This window comes from Phascolarctos cinereus, unplaced genomic scaffold, assembly GCF_003287225.1.
Source record: "Phascolarctos cinereus isolate Bilbo 61053 unplaced genomic scaffold, phaCin_HiC Scaffold_2;HRSCAF=192, whole genome shotgun sequence".
NCBI classification, from domain to species: domain Eukaryota; kingdom Metazoa; phylum Chordata; class Mammalia; order Diprotodontia; family Phascolarctidae; genus Phascolarctos; species Phascolarctos cinereus.
In genome coordinates, this window is record NW_027555625.1 from 280,567,582 (window position 1) to 280,584,800 (window position 17,219).

Below are 17,219 nucleotides of genomic sequence, written 5' to 3' on the forward strand. Positions count from 1 at the left end.
ATATGCCCAACCTTATGGTAGGCATTCAAGTTGTACAGAAAGGTATGTTATCACTCTTGTTCTCAGAAAGCTTATAGTCCATCTGGAGAGCTAAGGAGTATAGTTCCTCTTTACCTCAGTGGTAATATACTTTCCTGAATTTTGTAAAACCTAGAGTCTATGTCCCTATGCAAAGGTACCTAATGTAGTTTGCTAAATCTCCCCAGTGAGAAACTTTCTTTCTAGCTAATGCTCACCCTGAAGTGAAGGTCTCAATTCATGTATTAATGACAGTTTTGTTAGGAAGAGAACAATTTAGTCAAACTTCATAAGGAATAATGTGTAGTAATGTGGGGGGGGTGTTGGTTTTGTTGTTGTTTTGTTTTGTTTCATTTATGGAGGGGGAACAGGTTTGCCAAGATGATAATTCTTAAGTAAACTTGTGTTGGAGATGAAGAGAAGAAAGCCATTGAATTACATATAACTAGGGTAATTTCCTGACAACTGATGGCTGTGAGCAGTAGAATGGGGGGGGGGCAATATTCTTGGGAGGAATCCCAGGCTGTCAGAATAAGGGAATTAGAGAATACTGTGGTCTGATCATGAAGTGGCATTGAAGAAACATCCTTTATTTTCAATATATGTATCATGATATCTATCTATCTACTATCTATCTTTCTGTCTACTATCTACTTGTCTACCTGCTATCTGTCTATCTACTATTTGTCTCTATTTTTCTAACCTTCTATCTAATATCTATCTCTATATTTCTATCTACAATCTGTCTATATATCTATATTCTATCTATCATCTATCTTTCTTTCACTCTCTCTCTATCTATCTATGTCATATATTTTCAATAGATATTGGCCTACTTGTTGGCCAGCCCACTGGGCCCTTACACAACATTGCATTCCCTTTTCTCTGTATCTTTGTATGCTTAGAATCCTCTCTCTTTTTATTCTTCCTCTTGGAATCCTTGAATCTCGTTAAGGTTCAGATCAAGTCCCATCTACTTCAAGAAGTCTTTCCTAGTTCTCCCAGTTGCTAGTGTACCCCCACTCTAAATCACTGTGCATTGGTTTTTTATGTATTTACTTATCTGTGAACATGGCATATCCTCTCCCACAGTAGAATATAAACTCCTTGAGGATAGGGATGATTTCATTTTTGTTTTTGTATCCCTAGCACTGATCGTAATGCCTTACATTAGTAAATGCTTAATAAATGCTTGTTGAATGGTTAACATAAAGATAAGGAAAGAAAAGGGAATATATTCAAGAGATGTTGCAAAAAGTGAAATTGACAGACCTTGACAACAGATCAGACTTTTTTTTTGGGGGGGGGGTTGGTTAGAGATAGTGAAGAAGCAAGGATGACTCCTAGGTTTCAAGCCTGGGGGACTGGGAAGATGGTGTTGCCCTCCATAATAAGAGACAAGGTAGGAGGCAGTAAAGGTTTACGGTGAAAGATAATGAGTTCCATTTTAAACACGGTGAATTTAAGATGTCTACTGGGCATCCAGTATGAAAGGTCTGAAAGGCAGTTGGAGGTGTGAAATTTGAGGTCAACAGAGAGTTTGGGCAACCACCACAGCTGGTAGTGATTCAGTCCTCTGAGGCCTGCTCTGGGTTTCCTGGGGCCCAGACTGTGCCAGTGTGACCCACACTGGACTGTGCTTCTCTCCCAGCCCAGCACAACAGACCTTTCTTGTCGACCATCCAGGTTGTCTTGGGCTAGAAATTTGTTTCACTCTGTCATTTTGTGGGTTCTGCTGCTCTAGAATTTGTTTAGAGTCATTTTTCACAGGTATTTGGAGGGGTTTGGGGGAGAGCTCAAGTGAGTCCCTGCTTTCACTCTGCCATCTTCGCTCTGCCCCCTCTTCTTTTTTTTTAGTGGATAGAAATCTATTGTCTCTCCTCATCTTTCATCTCATTGTGGGGGGAAATGAGAAAGACAAATTACTTGTAACAAATATGCATATTCAAGCAAAGCAAATTTTTGCATTGGCTGTGCACAATGTATGTATATCCCATTCTAGGCCCTAAATCTGTCTCCTCTCTTTCAGGAGGTAAATAGTATGTTACATTTTTCATCTTCCAATCATAGATAGTCATTATATGGATCATAGGTCTTACAGTTTTCAAAGTCATTTGTCTTTACAGTAATGCTGTAATCATCCACCTTTGCTGTTCATCCACTTTAGTGTCCACCTGGCACTCAACTCTCACCTGTGGCTTCAAGAGGCCGTAGCATGCGCAGCAGACACACCTGGGTAAAACCATCTGGACAGATGGGCTAAACCAGGTTGAACCAACAGGCCTCAAACCTGTCAGTCACTTAAGTGAATGTCTATCCCAAGCATGTGAAGACTTCCCCTGGCAGAATGGACAGATGAGAGCAATTTGCTCCAATGACCAGGAAAGCAGCTAAAGCAGGTACTATGGAACACTTGGAGGTGGGTCAGATGTTGAAGACATCAAGGTCATCCACTGCATCCCAGGCCATCACCAGTCATTTTGACTTTTGTCCTGCCACTGGACTTCAATGACACTGGAATAGAGAGTTAAGGCTGACAACTTTGCACAACTCTGCCTCATTTAAATCCAATTCACACACAAGTCTAAAAATCACTCATGATGTCATTGGTCCTCTTCAAAAACCAAAGGCAAACAATGACAACATTGTTGTTATTATATCTGTAGTTCTCTTGGTTCAGCTCATTTCATTCTTTTCACATTTATAAAAGCCTTCAAAATTGTTTGCTTTTAATAATATTGATGTTATAGTACAAATTATTCTTCTGGTTCTGCTTACTTCACTCTACATCAATTCATGTTTTTCTATTTTTTAAATGATCTATTTCCTCATTTCTTACAGCACAATAATATTCCATCACATTTACATACCACAGGTTATTCAACCATTTTGCAATTGAAAGCCTAGCATTGCCAGACCTCAAACTACACTTATTACAAAACAGAAATTCTCAGAACAATTTGGAACTGGTTAGAAAAAAATAGAGATATTGATCAGTGGAACAGATTAGAAACAACATACAAATGCCAATATATCTAGTACCCTAGTAGGTAATAAACACAGCTACTGGGAAAGGACTCACTATTTGACAAAATTTGACATGAAAATTCAACCAAAATTTTTCAATGGAGTAGCATGATATAAAATAAACTCAAAATATAATCAGCTTTTCTATACATTACCAATAAAACTCAGAAAAAGCTATTAGCTAGGGAGTTTTACTCAAAAGTCTTCCCAAATATATAAAATATTTGAGAATTCATATGCCAAAACACACAAAGGAATTATATGAATACAACAACTAAATACTTTTCCCAGAAATAAAGAGAAATAATTAGAGAGGAATTAATTGCTCATGTTTGGGCCATATTAATACAACAAAAATGATGATGCTACCTGAATTGATATATTTATTCAGTGCCATGCCAGTCAAAGTACTAAATTATTACTTTGTAAAACTAAACAAACTTATAACAAAATTCATCTGGAGGAATAAAAGATCAAGAATCTTCAGAGAAATAATGAAAAAAGTGGCAAGGAAGAAGGCCTAATAGTACCAGACCTCAAACTGTTCTCATAATATTGTTGCTATTGCTCAGTCATTTTAGGCACATCTGACTCTTCATGACCCCATTTAGAGTTTTTTTGGCAAAGATACTGGGATGGTTTGCCATTTCCTTCTCCATAGCTAACATTTACATGATGCTTATTATGTGTCAGTCACCATGCTAAATGTTTTACTATTATCTCATTTGATCCTTGCAACAACCCTAAGAGGTAGGCGATATTATTATCCTCATTTTACAAGTGAGGACACTGAGGCAAATATAGGTTAAGTGACTTGCCCAGGGTCACACAACTAGTTGGTGTCAGAGGCCAGATTTGGACTCAGAGCTTCCTGACTCCAGGCCTGGTATTCTATCCAATGTGCTACCTAGAAAATTTGTAGTCAATTCTACAAATCAGCAATCATTAAAACTATTTGGTACTGCTCAAAAAAAAAAAAAAGGAAAAGTTGATCAGTGGAACAGATCAAGTGCACAATATCCAGAAGCAAACACATAATAGTATAGTGTTTGATGAAGCCAAGAATACAAACTACTGGGGGAAGGAATCACTATTCAACAAAAACTCTTGGGGAAACTTCGGGAAAGCAGTCATAGAGAAATTAGACTTAAATCAACATCTTTAATTGTATAACACAATACATTACAAATGAAAACATAATTAAAATATTATAAAAAGTCATATCATAAACAAGTTAGAGGAAAATTGGAGGTACCTTTCATAACTGAAGATAGGGAAAGAGTTCTTACCAAGCAAGGGTTAGAAAAGATTACAGGAGATAAAATGGACCATTTTGATTACATAATATTGAAAAAAAAAAGCAAGTTTTGCACAAACAAAAATAATACACTTAGAATGGGAAGAAAACAGTTAATTGGGGTGGGGTCAGAGTTTTGCTGCAAGCTTCCCTGATGAAGTCTAATCACAAAGAGCCAGAACAAATCATGCCAGGCTAACTCCATTTCCTTTTTTTGACAAAGCTATTAGCTTAGTATATCAGGGGAATGATATAGAAAGAAAATCTAAATTTCAGTAACACATTTAACAAAGTTTCTCATATTATTCTTGTAAACAAGATGGAGAAATGTAGACCGGATAAGAATACAATTAGGTTAATTTAGAACTGGTTAAATGGTTTAGCCTAAAGATTAGTCATTAATATATCCACATCAATTATGTAAGGAGGTCTCTAGTGGAGTGATCCAGGTATTTATCTTTGATCCTGTGCTGTTTAATGTTTTTTTTATCAATAATTTGGAAAAAAGCAGAGGTCTGTCTGTTAAAATTTCAGATTACACAAAGATGGGAGGGATAGCATCCACATTGGATGACAAGGTTGGTATCTAGAAAGAGTGTGGTAGGCTAACACCTTGGGTGAAACATAATAGTATGAACTTTAATAGGAATAAATGTAAAATCTTATACTTGTACTTACACTTACACAAAAAATCAATGCCTCAAATACAGGAGTGAGGAATCCTGGATCAACTTAGTGATTCACCTGAAAAAATCTGGGCATTTTAGTGGACTGTAAGCTCAATGTGTCAGCAAAGTGATATAGAAACCACAAAAGCATGCTTGCTTTGGAAGCACATATAATAAAATTGGAATGCTACAGAGATTAGCATGGCACTTGGGCATGGATAACATGCAAAGTTGTGAAGCATTCCATATTTTTTAGCAGCTCTTTTTGTAGTAGCAAAGAATCGGAAATCGAGGGAATGTCCATCAATTAGGGAATGACCGAACAAGTTGTGGTGTATAATTATAATAGAATTCCATTGCACTATAAGAAATGACAAGCAGGATGATTTCAGAAAAAATTTGGAAAGACTTATATGAACTGATGCAAAGTGAAATGAGCAGAACCAGGAGAACATTATACACAGTAACAACAATATTATATGATGATCAATTGTGAATGACTTAGCTATTCTCAGCAATACAATGATCCAAGACAATTCCAAAGGACTCATGATGAAAATGCTATTCCCCTCCAGAGAAAGAACTGATAGAATCTGAATGCATAGTATTTTTCACTTTATTTTTTCATTGGTTTTTTTTTTTGGCCTGTGTTTTCTTTCACAACATGACTAATATGGAAATAACATGATTGCACATGTATAACCTGTATCAAATTGCTTACAATCTCAGAGAAGTGGGAGAAGAGAGACAGAGAGAAGGGAGAGAGAGAGAATATAGAACTCAAAATTTTTAAGAATCAATATTAAAATATTTTTATATAACTGTATGCCAATAAATCTGACAATTTAATTGAAATAGAAGAATATTTACAAAAAATATAAATTGCTAAGATTAACAGAAGAGGAAATAAAATACTTAACCCTATTTCAGAAAAAGAAATTGAACAAGCCATCAACAAGTTGTCTAAGAAAAACTTCAAAGCCAGATGGATTTACAAGTGAATTCTACAAAATATTTATAGAATAATTAATTCCAATACTATATAAAATATTTGGGAAAATAGGTGAAGAAAGAGTCTTGCCAAATTCTTTTTATGATACAAATACAGTACTGATACCTAAACCAGGAAAAGCCAAAACAGAGAAAGAAAATTATAGACCAATTTCCTTAATGAATGTAGATGCAGAAATTTTAAATAAAATATTAGCAGAGATTACAGCAACTTATCGTAAGGGTAACACACTATGACCAGGTGGGATTTATGCCAGGAATACAGGACTGGTTCAATATTAGGAAAACTACCAGCATAATTGACCATATCAATAAAAAAATTAACAGAAATCATATGATTATCTGAATAGATGCAGAAAAGACTTTTGACAAAATACAATACCTATTCCTATTAAAAACACTAGAGCGCATAGGAATAAATAGACTTTTCCTTAAAATGATAAGTAGCATCTATCTAAAACCACCAGCAAGCATTATATGTAATAGAGATAAGTTAGAAGCATTTCCAATAAGATCAGGAGTGAAACAAGGATGTCCATTATCACCACTGTTATTCAATATTGTACTAGAAATGTTAGCTTTAGCAATAAGAGAAGAAAAATAAATTGCAGGAATTAGAATAAGCAATGAAGAAACAAAGCTATCACTCTTTGCAGATGATATGATGGTATACTTAGAGAATCAACTAAAAAACTACTTGAAGTAATTAACAACTTTAGCAAAGTTGCAGGATATAAAATAAACCCACATAAATCTACTATATACTATGTATATGTACTGCCAACAAAGCCTAGCAGCAAGAGGTAGAAAGAGAATTCCATTTAAAGTAACTGTAGATAATATAAAATCTTTGGGAGTCTACCTGTCAAGAAAGTTCAGAACTATATGAAGACAATTACAAAACACTTTTCACACAAACAAAGTCAGATCTAAATAATTGGAAAAATATCAGTTGCACATGGATAGGCCGAGCTAATACAATAAAAATGAAAATTCTACCTAAACTAATTTACTTATTCAGTGCCACACCAATCAAACTACCAAAAATTATTTTATAAGGCTAGAAAAAATAGTCGGGCAGAATAAAAGATCAAGAATATCGTGGGAATTAATGAAAAGAAATGCAAGGGAAAGTGGCTTAGCTGTACCAGATATAAAACTGTATTATAAAGCAGCAATCGTCAAAACTGCTTGGTACTACGTAAGAAAGAGAGTGGTGGATGAGTGGAATAGGTTAGGTACACAAGACATAGTAGTCAATGACTGTAGAGATCTAGTTTGATAAACCCAAAGACTCTAGCTTCTGGGATAAGAACTCACTATTTGACAAAAACTGCTGGGAAAACTGGGAAATAGTATGGCAGAAACTAGGAATAGACCAATATCTTACACTGTATACCAAGATAAGGTCAAAATGGGTACATGATTTAGACATAAAAGGTGATACCATAAGCAAATTAGGAGATCAAGGAATAGTTTACCTGTCAGATCTATGGAGAACAGAAGAATTTGTGGCCCAACAAGAGATAGAGAACATTATGAAATGCAAAATGGATAATTTTGATTACATTAAATTAAAAAAAGATTTTGCACAAACAAAGCCAATGCAACCAAGATTAGAAGAGAAGCAAAAAGCAGGCAAACAATTTTTACAACCGGTGTCTCTGTTAAGGCCTCATTCCTGAAATATATAGAAAACCGAATCAAATTTATAAAAATACAAGTCATTTCCCAATTGATAAATGGCTAAAGGACATGAACAGGCAGTTTTCAGATGAAGAAATTAAAGTTATCTATAGACATATGAAAAAATGCTCCAAATCACTATTGATTAGAGAAATGCAAATTAAAACAACTCTGAGGTACCACATCATACCTATCAGATTGACTAACATGACAAAACAGGGAAATGATAAATGTTGGGGAAGATGTGGGAAAATTGGAGCACCAAGGCATTGTTGGTGTTGTGAACTGATCCAATCTTTCTGGAGAGCAATTTGGATCTATATCCAAAAGGCTATAAAATTGTGCATACCCTTTGATCCAGCAATACCACTACTAGGTCTGTATCCCAAAGAAATCATAAAAATGGGAAAAGGATCCACATGTACAAAAATATTTATAGCAGCTCTTTTTATAGTGGCAAAGGATTGGAAACTGAGGGGATGCCCATTAATTGGGAAATGGCTGAATAAGTTGTGGTATATGAATGTAATGGAATACTATTGTTCCATAGGAAATAATGAACAGGATTAGTCCCAAAATAAGGAGCAGGCTGGGACAGGCCCTGTTAGAGAGGTTCTGCTTCTCTATACCAGGTGCAATCATGGGTGGAGGGGCAACTTTGGGCAGCTCAGGGTTGAGTGTCAGGTGGAGAGGCATAGAATCTCCTCTCCCCCACTCCCAGCTGAGGGGACCTTTATATCCTGGTCAGGGAAAAGGGACAGGATTGTCCCAGGTATAATAGGTGGAATGGAAGTATAGGTCATAGGAATTGAAGAGATTGATAAACTGGGAGGCCAGATGTTTGAAGGGACATCAGTGGTCATACATTATCTGTTGCCCTCTCATGAATGATCTCTATGCACATGCATTTTCCTTACTGATGTACATTTATGCAAATGTGTATCCTAGGTTGAGGAAACAAATGTATTGAGATTATCTCCAGTTTATCCTGTGTATGTCTTATTTGTACATAGGGTTTTTTTTTTTCATGTTGTCTCCTCCATTAGACTGAGCTCCTTGGAAGCAGGCACTGTTTTGTTTTGTTTTTTGTCTTTCTTTGTATCCCCAGCTTTTAGAACAGTGTAGGTGCTCAATAAATACTTCTTACTTGAAAGAAAAAAAGAAATGATAACAGGTAGATTTCAGAAAAATCTTGAAAGTCTAACATGAACTGATGCTGAGTGAAGTGAGCAGAACCAGGAGAACATTGTACATAGTAACAGCTACATTGTGCGATGACCAACTTTCATAGATTTAGCTCTTCTCAGCAATGAAATGATCTAAGACAATTACAAAAGATTCATGATGGAAAATGCTGTCCACATCCAGAGAAAGAACTATGAAGTCTGAATGTAGATCGAAGCATACTATTTTCTCTTTTTGTTGTTGTTGTTTTTTTGTTTCTTATGGTTTTTCCCTTTTGTTTTAGTCTTCTTTTACAACATGACTAACGTGGAAATACATTTAATATGATTGTACATGTACAGCCTATATCATATTCTATGCCATCTTGGGGAAGGGAGAAAGGAGGGAGGGAGGAAATTATAGGACTCAAAATCTTATAAAGGTGGATGTTGAAAACTAAAGACAAAGAAATAAATAAACGTTTTTATATGTAATTGGGGAGAAATAAAATATCACCAAAAAAGAAATTTACAAACTAGAAGAGGTACAATAAGTAAATAAGTTTTAATAAAAATTGGAATATGAAAAAAGAAGCCACAAAAAATTGTGCATTTGCATACACTTTCTATTTAATGCACTAACTGTACTTAATGCAATAAGAGAGGTAATGTATCCAGGACTCTGAAGGCTATTGTCTCACTGTACTTTGTCCTACTTAGATTACAACTGAAGTATTGAGGGTTTAGCTCCAGGTACCACATTTTAGGAAGGACATAGAGGAGCTGAAGAGAATCCAGAAGAGGTCAACTAGGATGGTGAAGAGCATTGAGATCATGTCACATCAACATCCATTGACAGAACTGGAGGAGAGAAGATGTAGTGAGGAAATGATAACTGTCTTCAAGGATTTAAAGTGCTGCCATTTTGGAAGATAGATTAGATTTGTTCTGTTTGTCCTACAGAGAGGCAGATTTAGGCTCCCTGTAAGGAAACGTTTCCTAACAATTAAATTATCCAAAAAATGTTATAGGCTGCCTCAGGAGAGTTTCCTGTGCTAAAAGGTTTTCAAGTGAAGACTAGATGACCACATGTTAGGGATGTTTTAGATGGAGTTCTTGTTAGGTATAAGTTGAATTAAATGGCTGTTGGAGGTCCTTCAAATTCTGAGATTCTGTGACTGCAAAACTATTCTGTTCTGCTTTCCACATTCTTCTTTGTCTTCCTCTGAAGCCCTGTTTGGAGGGAAAATAAACCGTATAGTCATATAACTTCTGTGTATGCCCATTTCATTTCCCCAAACTAGGGCTACCTCTCCTAGGACTCCAGTTTCACTCTGACTTAGTCACTAGATACCATCATATGTACCTTATTTGAATGTCTCACTGCCTCCTCCACTGCATCTTGGGGTAGGATCATGGACTCACAGATTTAGAGCTAGAAGGTACCTGAGTAGAGGTCACCTAGTCCAACGTCCTCATTTTATAGATGAGCTATCTGGGACTCAGAGAGGACTCTGGTCACACAGGCAACAAGTGGCAGAGCTAGCACACGAACTAAGTAAGGTCCACTGAATCTAAATCCAGTGATCTTTACTAATTAACTCCAGACTTGAAATAAAGTTGGGCTTTTTCTGAATAACAGGTCAGCCTTTCATAGTAGAGCTATTAAAAAAACTCAATCCTCCTGGCACCTAGAGGCGTTTCATAAATGATTATTGAATTGAATCTTTCTAGTCATTTGGGTTTACAATCTACATTTTTCTTCTCTTTCCACATCCAACCAATTAAGTCTCATTCATTGTTCAGTTGCATCAGTCTGATTCTTTGTGACCCCATTTGGGGTTTTCTTGGCAAAGATTTAGGAGTGGTTTGCCATTTCCTTCTCATTTGACAGATGGGAAACTGAGGCGAACAGGGTCAAATGACTTGCCAATGCTCACACAGGTAGTAAGTGTCTGAGGCCAGATTGGAACTCAGTGAGCCAAGTCTTCCTGACTTTAGGTTGGGCACTCTATCCACTGCACCACCTAGCTGCCCAAACAAATCTAATAGAGTCTACCTATATAATATCTTTCATCTTCTTTTACTTCCACCCACGGGGCTGCCACCTTAGAACTTCAACACCTCTTAACTAGATTATTACAATAAACTCCTAATTGTTCCCCCTACTTTCCATCTCTTTCCTTTCCCATCTGTCCTCCCCGCAGCTGTCAAAACACATCTTAACACATTTTTCTCCTCAAGAAGCTTCAGTTATTCCTTATTATACTTAGTATAAAATACAAACTTATTACCCTGTATCTAAAGTTCTTCACAAGCAAGCTCCAGCCTACCTTTGCAGATTTAATGCACATCACTCTCCTTCAGGCATAATATGTTCTAGTCACACTGACTTATTTGCTGTTCCCCATACTCAGCATTCTTTTGTGAGAGTGTGAGATTGCGTGTGTGTGTGTGTGTGTGTGTGTGTGTGTGTGTGAGAGAGAGAGAGAGAGAGAGAGAGAGAGAGAGAGGAAGAAATAGAGACACAGAGACAGAGAGAGAGAGACAGACAGACAGAGGCAGACAGAGAGAGACAGAGAGAGAGTTTTGCAAGCTGCCTCCTAAATCTAGGATGAACTCCTCCACCTCTTATAATCCTTGGCTTCCTTAAAGACTCTGCTCACTGCCATCCACTATAGGAGGCTTCCCTTGATCCCCCTTTTTAGTGTTCTTTTCCCTTCTTATGTTACATTACACTTACAATTCCTAAACTTCCAATATAATCTTAACTCCTTGATGGTAGGACCTATTTAATTTTTGTCTTTATATGGCCAACACAATGCCTTGTAGGTAGTAGATGCTTAATAAGTGTTAAAAATGAATTGAATCATTGGACAAAAAGTTCTGGAGAAATGTCAATATGCTTGGTATGTTGAAGAGATACCTAGAGAGCTTTTGACTATACCTCTAGTTGGGCAGCTAGGTGGCACAGTGGATAGAGTGTCAGGCCTGGAGTCAGGAGGACTCATCTCACTGAGTTCAAATCTGACCTCAGACACTTACTAGCTGTGTGACCCTTGGCAAGTCACTTAACCCTGTTTGCTTCAATTTCCTCATTTGTCAAATGAGTTGGGAAATTTGATTTTCCCTTTACTTTTCTCTATTTTTTCCCTTTACTATGCTTTGTCCCATTTCCCTCCTCCTTTTTTCTTTTTGCTTGGGTTGAGAGGGACCATTTGGAAATACTATCTAAGTATTTTATGGGTACTTTGTAAGTACTTATTGAGTAACCTCTAATAAGCTTTGCAAAATGTTTTTCATTTTGCATAATTTTATATTTGGGTATGACTGAGATCTCCTGGCCAGGACCTGTGTGGCAGGCTTGAGTCTTCTTTAAAGACAACTTAAGAACCAAAGTGCCGTGGAGACTTCTGTAGACTCTTTAGTACAAGGAACTGTGGGAGGCACTTGTAGTGACAATGCTTGAGTCTCCTCAGAATCCCAGGAATGGGACTGTGGACAAATGTTCAGAATGCTCCCTGGACAATTTGCTAAGGACAGCAAATATTTAACTGAAGGAAGAGTGCAGTGGAGTCTGAATTGGTTCATAGCAATCATCCCAAGGGGTGTGTACCCAAAGGTCCCCTGGAAACTGCTCAGCACTCCAGGGATTTAGTGACTCAGTATCTGTGTGTGTTGGAGATGATGAACTTCCTGGCTTCTGTCCAGGTGGTAGCTCCTTGCTGAAGGACGTGGGAGCTTTGAAATTATGAAGCAATACTCTTACAGGCTGCCAAGGCAGAAGAACAGATGAGTCAGTGTATTTTTTGAAAGGAAAGAAAGCTTCCAGTTTGGTCTCTTTTACTAGGATTCCTCCATGTGGCAAGTAACATGCTGTATTTATGCACTCTCCATGGAAAGATGGTGGAATGGGCTGTGTTCTTTTTCCCCTGCACAATGGCAGATCCCACATGGAACATGGTCTTAACTAAGAAAGTTTATACCTGGGCCCTTTTCTTTCCTTTCCTGAATAGTTGAGCTAACATTAGTTTTAAGGTGGATGAGTCTAGGCTCAGAAGTGACCTCATGAATTTGAGATGTCTAGAGGACCTAGGTCCAATGAGTGGAGCAGACTAGTAGTAGGGAAAACTTCAACAAAGAGGGTGAAATTGAAAAGAAGATTAGCTAAAATGTGGCATTTTATTAGCAGATGTGTATCAGGAGTTATTTGGATAGTACAGAGTCAAGGTGAAATATAAAATGGTTAATCAGCAGCCCTGGAAATTGCTATATATTCTTATGAGGTCTGAGTATTAGCTTCTAATTAGATTGTAACAATAGTTCTAAGTTAAGTTACTGAATAGTTTTTTAAACTCTGCACCATGAGTTTTTAATTTTTATGTTTTTTTGTGTGTGTAGGAATAAAATACCTGTCCCATATCTGATTCATATTGTACACTGAGCTCCTTTTTACTCCTCCCTTTGAAGATATTTTGGCATGAACCCCCAAAACTAATTTTTTTCACTATGGAGCAAAGGTCAGTATTTAATAAGCCGAAGAGTGTGAGGAAATGGAGCTATACTCTCATTAGTTACTATGCTTTTCCAGAACTGAATCTAGTTGGACTGTATTGGACCCACAGGAGAGGGGTCTATTATTGGAGAAGTGGCATAGAACTCCAGTCCCTTGAAGTAGGTCCAAAAGTGTAAAATCTGTATCTATATCTATATCTATATCTATATCTATATCTATATCTATATCTATATCTATATCTGTATCTGTATCTGTATCTGTATCTGTATCTGTATCTATATCTATATCTATATGTATATCTATCCATATCTATCTATCAGATCATTGTTTCAGAGTTGAAGTGAACATTGACAATCATCTAATTCATTTTACAGAGGAGGAAACTGAGGCCTAGAGAGGGGAAGCATGATCCCACAGATAGTAAGTAGCAGAGTCAACATTTGAGCTCAGGTTTTCCGATTTTTAATTGAATCTCCATCCACGATGGCATTCACACACTCACAATTAATTTAACTTACTCTAGGTAGTGGTAGGGGCAGCTAGGTGGCTGGATAGAACATCAGGCCTGGAATCTGGAAGACCTACATTCAAATCCAGCCTCAGATACTTACTAGCTGTGTGACCCCAGGCAAGTCACTTACCCCTGTTTGCCACAGTTTCCCCATCTGTCAAATGAGCTGGAGCAGGAAATGGCAAAGCACTCCAGTATCTTTGCCAAGGAAACCCCAAATGGGGTCACAAAGAGTCAGATGCAACTGAACAACAACAGGTAGGGTTAATAATCATTGATGTTTGTGAAGGATAGGGATAGGGACTGGATCTTTGATTTTACTGAAATTCAGAGCTCTCAAAAGAGGACACTCTCTCTACTAATGTAAGTTCCCTCCCCCTTCCCCCCATTTCTGAGCAACACGGAAAGCATAGAATCAGTATGTGTCAGAGTCAGGGCTTCAACTCGGATCTTCCTGGCTTCAAGGCTGCCTCTCTATCCCCTATATTTGACCCAGAGGTCAAACACATAGCCCCCTGAGGCGTGTGGCCTGCAATACTTCAGAGTGCCTGAACCAGATTAAAATGTGCTTGGGAAATATTTAACAAAATAACTAAAAATATAATAAAATATCGATAATATTATATTTTAAAACTAAATTAATATGCAGCCTGTGGGGATCCTCATTTGTAATTTAGTGACCTTTGTTTCTACCTTGTTTTCCCCACCACCACCACGATGCTGCCTCTATACATGAAGCAAGTTTAAATCTTCTTAATGAGTACAGAAGCGGTGACACTTTTCTCACCAAGTTAACCTGCAGAACTCCTTTTTCCTCCATCTCGACTAGTCTGTTGAGCTATTGATTTGGGACAATGACCATCAGCCTGATGACTTCAACAGGAGAAGTTTTGCTGACTATCTGAGTTAAAAATTCAGCTTTATTTTTGAGCAAATCCCTTGTGAAGTCGAAATGAAGGGGAACTTTTCAAACTCCTTAATAGCTTCTCTGAGCCCGGCTCAGGGCCCTGGCTAAGGTGTTGGAAGCACACACAAGTATTTGGCAGGTAAAGTTACACCCAACAGGGAGGTCACATATAATCAAGTGCTAATTGTGTGGTGTAGACTATAAATATAAAAAAGGCGTCTGGAGAGGGAGAGGTTTCTGGGGGCTGCGATTAGGAAAGGATTCATGGAGAAGCCAGTTCTCCTTCTGAGCTTTGAAAATTAAAAATCTGTGTAGATGGAGACGTTGTCTACTTTTTGGTGATGAAGAAAAATGAGTTGCAGCAATGGTCATCTCAATATCTAACAGTCATGGGTTAGAGTTTAAAGAAGCAGAGGACAGAGTACTGTACTAAGATGCAAGATCATTAAAGTGATTTTCTTTCTAATAATAATAATAATAATAATAACATTTTATAGCAACATATCTGTGCCAGGCACTGTGCTAAGACTTTACAACTATTGTCTCATTTGATCTCTACAACAACCCTGGTCTATACCACACCTTGTGAGGTAGGTGCTATTATTATTCTTATTTTACATTTGCAGAAACTGAGGCAAACAGAGGTTAAGTGACTTGCCCAAGATCACACAGTAAGCACCCAACATCATAACTTAAGTGTCTGAGATCACACAGTAAGCTAGCAAGTATCTGAGGTCAAATTTGAACTCAGGTGTTCCTGATCTATCCACTGGACCACCTAGCTGCCCCACTGGGGCTCTATATATTTTTGTACATCACAGTCTGGGCAGCCATCTTATTCATCTACTCGTCTGTAAACTCTATGAGAGCAGCAGACATGTCTTTCCTTAACTGTGCACCTCCCCAGGGCTTAGCACAATGCTCAACAGACAGTATAGGTTTAATAAATGTTTGTTGAGTGAATGAATGAATGGATATTGAAATTGGAGGAAAATCTCTTCCTGAAATACTTGTGTCTTGCTGCCCTTCTGCCCCTAGTCTTTGCCCAATAAGGGTATACTTTTCTTAGGGTTTCTTTTTGACTTGCGGGAAAACCACAGCTAAAAACAGACTCTTTATCAAGAGAAGCGGAATCATTGAGAGGAGGGCCAACTTTGGAGTCAGGAGGACCTGGGTTCAAATCCTGCCCTGATACACGTTGTTATGTGACCACACTGGGCAAATCCCTTAAGCTATTATACAAAGCAAGTACCTAACACTAAGTTACTGATAGGAATAGCTAGGGGGATAGAGTGCCAGGTCTAGATTCAGAAAGACTTATCTGTCTGAGTTCAAATCTGGCTGCAGATACTGGCTAGCTGTGTGACCCTGGGCAAGTCACTCAGTTTCCTCATCTGTCAAATGGGCTGGCAAAGGAAATAGCAAACTACTGCAGTATATTTGCCAAGAAAATCCATGAAGAGTTGGAAACAACTGAACAAAAAAACATATGTTACTGATGAAATGCTGATCTACATTGACAGAGGAAGTACCCCACACTGGGGATCCTTCTTATGGATGAAATCATAACTCTGGACTACCCCACCTCCACCTTTCTTCTATAAAAAAACCCAGAATGTCTCACTGAGAAGGGGGCTAAGGCAGAGCTCTGCTGTGGGAATAAGAACTCTTCTACCAACAGCATCATCAGGGCCCTCTTTCCTAATGTTTGCTGTCCAGTACACCATTCTGATAAGTTCTTACCCTTAAGAAATCTGACTGGGAAGGAAGGGGGTAATGGGAGGGACTTTTGAAAGCTTTCATAGCTTATATGCAAAAGGTAAGGAATCATATACAGAAAGGTCAAATAGAAAATCTTGAACCCCAGGAACAAAGCTGGTGTGTGAGAAAATACAGCGACTGGCCAAATGGACCTGGGATCCAGAGGAAATTGGCCAAGCAGAAATGCTGAGAGAGATGGAAAAATGGGAAGAACCAAAGGAAAGAGGGCTGGAACCTAAGAGAAGGGGTGTCGAGTACAGCCTAGAGACACGTTAGCTCAACTTTTTATGGGAAGGAAAGAAAACACAACAGACTTGTGAATGAACCCACAGTTTTGCATAAAAACAAAACTGAAATTAAAAACCTGCTTTTGGATTGGTAGGAAATATAAAATGTGAGGCCGTATATCGTGGCACGCTGCTCTGAAAACAGCCCTAAATACCTGCAGTGTCAGCGCGATAAATCACTCGGCTGAATGCGTCAGAGAAGACATTACTTTCTAAGGATAATATTTTCATGACCCATTGGTTCATCTATTTAGGGGTGTTATTTTTGGAATAATTGCAGATATTAGAATCACAAGAGCATCATTTGAATATTTTACTGAAAACTTTTGGTGAAAAACTCCCATGTTCCCCATCCTCCAGTGGCCAG

General features: G+C 37.8%; 1 pseudogene; it reads left to right on the forward strand.

Annotated features, from left to right (window-relative positions):
• The first annotated feature begins 5,163 nt into the window (after positions 1-5,163).
• On the forward strand, positions 5,164-5,263 carry LOC144456014 (U6 spliceosomal RNA; annotated as a pseudogene).
• Positions 5,264-17,219: the final 11,956 nt, after the last annotated feature.